Raw genomic sequence first — 6,483 nt, 5'->3', positions numbered from 1 at the left:
ATACTCAGGCCTACCGTATAGGTGGAACACCACATGCATATCATACAGGCACTCGCATATAACTGCTCAATCTTATTTATCAAAACAATACAGGAAAACAACATCATGCATATAAACCATCCCCCCATGGGACATGGTGGAACCAACAATGGTTAAACCAAGGACACGAAAGCTTACCTTGCAAGCTAACTATCTACTGCCAAGAGTCCTCACTAGCTCAAAGCCCAAACACAGCAGAATCACAATCTGTTTAGGACCAACAATATATCAATAATCCTGCTTAACAAGCATAAGACACAAAGACAATGCATTTCCTTTACGTTTTACGTCTTTAGGCTTCTCACAAAGCCATAAGCCCTTAATCACTTAGATTCTGACTTACATTAATCATTACAGAAGTCCACAGTAGCCAATCATGGGTCCACAAACCCAAAATAGCATTCTGTATGAATAGTACCTTCATTATTCATGAAAACCCAAAATATCTGGATATTCATCGAGGGCATATCCGGTTATAAATATACGGATATCTCTCTGCCAATATTCGGATATCAATATCCGGATATTCAGATCCCCATATCCAGATATCAATATCCGGATATCCATATCCATATATTTCGCGACAGAATGCAGTTCTACATTTCGCGAGATATCCTTCCCAAAGGTGGTTCATTTCATGCATACAGAAGCTCAAACATGTGATTTAAGGTGTGTTTAACATTACCCAACCTTAAGTTATGATCTTTAGCTTGTTACATGCATCAAGGTTCCATTTTTAAGCCTTAAACTCATGATCAAAGGTGATGAAGCTTACCCAAGCTCAAAAATCAGAAAAGGTTACTCTTGGAGCTCACCAAAACACTTCAAAGATTCTGACTTTGAAGGAAAACGAAAATGGCACACCACACTGGTTCTTTCTTCACAAAGGTGGCTTCTTTAAGCTCAAACAACCCAAAGAATGGCTCTCACACCACAAAACCAAAGAGGTCAGCCCCAACACCCACTCACACAGACCCACCAACTCAGAAATGGAGTGTTTCCTCACTCATCATGCAAGCTCTCTCACACACAAGGTATTTGGTGAAGAAACAAGGACCAAAGGTGCTCTCTTTGGCTCACGAGAAGGGGAGGAAGAAGGTGGCAAGGTGGCTGCTGAAGAGCACTCAGAAAACTTCACGTAGGCAGCCTCAAATGACCTATAAATCTTTGTCACTTAGTATATATAGGCGGATTACACTTAATCACACTGTATTAGCATTAATAGCTACGCTTAGCATTTTAATCCCAAACTTAGGATTCTGAACCTACTCAATTTTCTAAGATTTATCATTATTTTATTTTATTTTTCGCAGCACCTTTCCGGTACGCGCTTTTCCATAGCTAGTATCAGTTCTGGCACCAGTTCTCATTATTTTAACTTGAAACTTGTTTTAAAAGTCCTATATATTATTCTAGTGACATATACGCACTTTTCATAATTTTCCGGAATACTTCATCGGTATGCATTTATACCGAGTAGCAGAACCGTTGTCTGCGCTTTTCGTCCGAAAAGCGACTTTCAGCATTATTAATCACTTACCATAACTATCTAAGCCTCATAATAATTATTAGGGGTCACTTATGGAATTATTTCCTAATTTCACATAATTAATTAATTAACTTCTTTAATTAACGATGCGGGTTCTTACAATGTACAATAACAATAATATTGCTATAAATAGAACATACAAACAACACGGCCTAATGGCCTACGACATACGACAATCTCAATCGGGTCCTCATCTAAGAATATATCCCCAGGATATAATTCAAGGCACCCACAACTATAACTCCCAAGACATTCCTAGAGTGCTCCTAAACGGATAACAACTCTATGGCCCCGGCCAAATGAAACTTTCTATAGAGGCCTCTCTAGTAAAAGTCCCCTACGACAAATATAGTAACTATCTACTGCCCAGAGATACTGGTATAAACTCATATATACCAATCAACATACACATGCATGATCATGTTATAACATATACTATTGCATCCAACAACTTCCAACCACTACCTTACTAGGCATGGTGGGGCACACACGAGGATTAACCCCAGTACCAAGGGATTACCTCTTTAAAGCTCCCAAGCTTGGTAGGTTCAACCACAAGTTATCTTAAGCTTCAACTTGTACAAGAAATGCCTACAACAAAAGGTCATTTCAACAATCATCATGTGCACAATGATAACCCAATTGGTTATCCAAACAATCACGACCAATTGAATCAATACTTACCAAAATCCTTTTGGTCAAGGACCAAAGGCAATCCACAAACTCCAAGCTTCAATCTTCTATGATTGCGTTCGAGGGAGGCAACCTACAATGATCACACACACATGATCATTAATCAACTTGTTAAATGTAAGAACCCGCACCGTTAATTAAGGTATTTAATTAATTAATTATGCAAAATAGGAAATGATTCCATAATTGAACCTAATAATTATTTATGAGGCTTAATAAACATAATTAGTGATTAAGAATGCTGAAAGTCTCTTTTCGGAAGAAAAGTGCAGATACCGGTTCTGCTAGTCGGTATAAATGTGTGCCGAAGAAGTATCCCGGAAAATTAATGTAAGAGCATGATAATTACTAGAATAATGTGTAGGACTTGTAAAACGAGTTTCAAGTCCAAATAATGAGAACTGGTGCTAGAAACCGGTACTGGCCTTGGAAAAGCGCGTACCGGAAAGTTGCTCAGAAAAATATAAGAAAAATATGATAAATCTTAGAAAATTATGTAGTTTCATAATCCAAAGTTTGGGATTAAAATGCTAAGCGTAGCAATTAAAGTTAATATTGCGTGCTTAAGTGAGTTTTGGCTATAAATACTCCTATTATGGGCACAAAACCCTAGGATCAGATTTTTATAGGTGACTTGGTGGCTGAGTGCACCTTGGTACTGTTCCATTGCTGAGTTCTTCTTCCTTGAGAGTCTTGGCGCCATTTCTTCCTTGTTCTTTGTGGTTTCTTCTTCTTAAACACTTGTGTGAGTGAGAGTCACCTTTGGGAAGGGGTTTGTAGTGTTGTTTCTGAGTTGTGAAGTCTGCGTGAGGGAGGTTTGGTTGCTGACTTGCTGGTTTTGGGTTGAGAGAAGCTTGGTTTTGGTTTTTGGAAGTCCAAGTGGTGACCTTTGTGTTAAAGAACCAACCTTTGTGTAGCCATTTTCGTGCATCTTCCTTGAGTCAGACTTGAGGGGCTGTGTTGAGCTCCAAGAGCATCTTCATTCTGAGTTTTGAGCCTTGGTATGTATATCAACCTTTGATCTTGAGTTTTAAGGCTTAAAAATGGAAGCTTGATGCATGTTAAGGTTAAAAGATGATAACTTGTTGTTGGGTAATGTTGAACACGCCTAGAAATGCATGATTAGGTGTTTAAAATCGGTAAAAGGGAACCTTTAAGGGATATCTTCACGAAAATGCAGAAACTGCATTCTGTCGTGAAATATCCGGATATCTGCCCGTGGAATATCCGGATATGGGATATCCGGATATGATATCCGGATATGTGTATTCGGATATGGGGTTTTGGGATATCTGGATATTGTATATTCGGATATGGGATTCTGGATATCCGGATATTGCATATCCGGATATGTACAGTGAGATATCCGGATATGGTCCCGGGGAATATCCGGATATCCTGGGATTTCGCAGAACAGTAGCTGTGCTGTGCATACAGTAGGCTATTGGGGGTTTGTAGACCATAGATTGATGAAGTTGAACTTCTGTTTTTAATGGATTAAGCCAGAATCATGGGATTTAGGGCTTGTGGCTTTGTTAGAAGCTTTAAGACTTGAAAACGTAATGAAAAGGCGTTGTCTTTAATTTGTATGCATGTGGTACATGTTTATTGATTTATATTTGGTCCATATCAGATTGTGATCTGCTGTGATTGGACTTTGAGCTTGTGGCATTGGATAGCTAGCTTAGAGGTAAGCTTTCGTGTCCTCGGTTTAGCCATGTTGTGGTTCCACCATGTCCCATGGGGATATGGTATATGCATGCTGTGTTTCATGCTTTTGATGTTTTGGAAATGCTGTTGAGCTATTATATGTTAGTGCCTTGTTGATATGCATGGAGGTGTTCCACCTATACGGTAAGCCTGAGTATGTAGAACATACAAGAGGGTGAGGCTGTGGGTGAGGTGCAAGCGGTGTTCCTTGTACTACATGTAGGGAATAGACGTATTCCTACATTTCTCTGGCCAGTAGATAGTGATTACACACATGCCATAGATATCTGTTGCACTACATAGTTTTGGAACTGATAATGATATAAATGCTTTTTGAACTTATATTGCACATGTAAGTGAGCTTGGGGTGGAAGATCCTTGAGGACCCCTTGTCTTACTGAGATTTCTAGTTTAGAGATCTCACCCCACGTTTGGGGAATGCTTATTTCAGGGTCAGGTAATGTTGAGACCTCAGGCGGCAGGAGGCCGGAGCTGAGTTAGATTGCTGTTATATTATGCTGCCATGTTTGGATGCTGGATTTGCATGCTGCTTATGCTTATAGCTTCAGTTTATGTTTATGGAGTTTTATGTTGAGACTTGTTGTTACTATGTTTATTTGGTGAGCATGGGGATTGTCCATGACACATAGTATTATTATGTCTTGGTTATGTCTTGAGTCTTTTGGAGTTGTAATGATGTATCAGGATATTGTCCGGATTACTTGATGTAATGCCGTGATTTAGATACACACTTTATCTATATATTGAGGTATTTCAGTAGATGTCTTATTGCAATTTACATACAGGCGATATTTTATGAAATTGATTAAGTAATCAAGTTGGTAATTGATAATGACGTCATAATTGAAAAGAAAAAGAATATTCCGCATTTTTAATTAAGCACCGCTTAATACGATGTAATGTTAATATTCCGGGTATACACGGGGTGTTACATTTTATGGTCAGAGCAACGGTTCAAGGGAAAAGCCTGTATGTATTGCAATGATTAGGATGTTTGGTTGTGTCTGTTTTGTGTGTTTGCTCCGTCGAGTATTATTATGATAATGCATATGTGACCACATTGCGTGGGCCTGATCAACTCATAATTTGTGTAACTTGTGCAGAATCATGGTAAGACCCGGGAGAAACCGCGAGACTTCGGAGGATCGGCCCGATCCTGTCCTGGCTGCATTAGCTGAGATGCAGGCGGCCCGACTAGCCGACCAGGAGGCCATGAGAATGGCAAACCAGGCCATGCTGGACGCCGTCAGAGAGGCGAACAGGAAGGCCACTGAGGACGTGTTGGAGGCCAACCGTCTGGCGAACATGACGATGTTTAGAGTCATGTTGGAGGAGATGAGGAATGGCCCTGATGTTGGTCATGCTCCACCGCCACCACCTCCACCGCCACCACCACCACCACCACCTCCACCCAGTCTGCAGGATGACTCTCAGAGTCAGATGGGAGATGGCAGTCATCTTACGGGGGCCATGCAGACCGTCCCTGTTTTTGTTGAGGATCGTGATGAGATCGATCGCCGGCTGAATGCTTTCCGTAAGCATAAGCCACCTGCCTTTGATGGATCCTTTGATCCTGTTGCTGCTGCACGTTGGCTTCAGGCGTTGGACAAGATTTTTCGGGTCATGCAGTGCACAGATCCGCAGAAGTTGATGTTCGCTACTTACATGCTGGAGGGTGATGCCCATGAGTGGTGGACAAACCTTTCTCATGTCTACGAGATGCAGGGTCATGTGATGACTTGGCCTATGTTTGAGGACTTCTTCTTGGGTCAGTACTTTCCATATGACGCTCAGGAGAGGCAGCAGGGAGAGTTCGACAGGTTGGTGCAGGGCTCGTTGTCTGTGGACGAGTACCTGGCCAAGTTCAACCAGTTGGTGAAGTTTGCACACTTCAGGATGGCGAGGCCTACTCCTACATTTCTGGCTGCTAAGTTCTGCAGGGGACTTAGATAGGACATTGCTGGTTACCTAGATGGTTCTGCTTCTAGAGATTTTGGGACACTGGTTCAGCAGTGTCGTGATATTGAAGATTTCTACAGCTCGAGTAAGGCCAAGAAGGCCAAGGTTGCTGAGGCGACGAAGGTTGCAGCTGGTAGTTCCACTTCTTGGCGAGACAGGAAGTTTGGGAACAAGGGCAAGGGTAAACAGTTGGCAGCTCGGCAGGCGCCGAGTCAGTTCAAGAGGACTTCTGCTCAGGGGAGTGCAGCGAGACCTCCTGCTCCCAGGTGTTCGGGATGCGGGAAGACTCATTTTGGGCCGTGTTCTACCGGCCAGTTGATTTGCTTTCAGTGTGGCAAGGAGGGCCACTTCTCCAGAGATTGTCCGTCGGCGACGACGAGGGCTACTGCAGTGCAGGCAGTGCCACTTCAGATGGTTCCCCTTCCACCTACTTCGGCACCGGTAGTGCCACCATCTTCTGGGAGAGTTTATACTTTGGATCGTCAGCAGTCGGATCGAGCTCCGAACCTTGT

This window comes from Gastrolobium bilobum, unplaced genomic scaffold, assembly GCF_033153095.1.
Source record: "Gastrolobium bilobum isolate Gb01-03AN ecotype WA unplaced genomic scaffold, APGP_CSIRO_Gbil_v1 utg12205, whole genome shotgun sequence".
In the NCBI taxonomy this organism is placed as follows: domain Eukaryota; kingdom Viridiplantae; phylum Streptophyta; class Magnoliopsida; order Fabales; family Fabaceae; genus Gastrolobium; species Gastrolobium bilobum.
The sequence above is the reverse complement of the archived record's forward strand: the minus strand, read 5'-3'. Positions refer to the sequence as shown.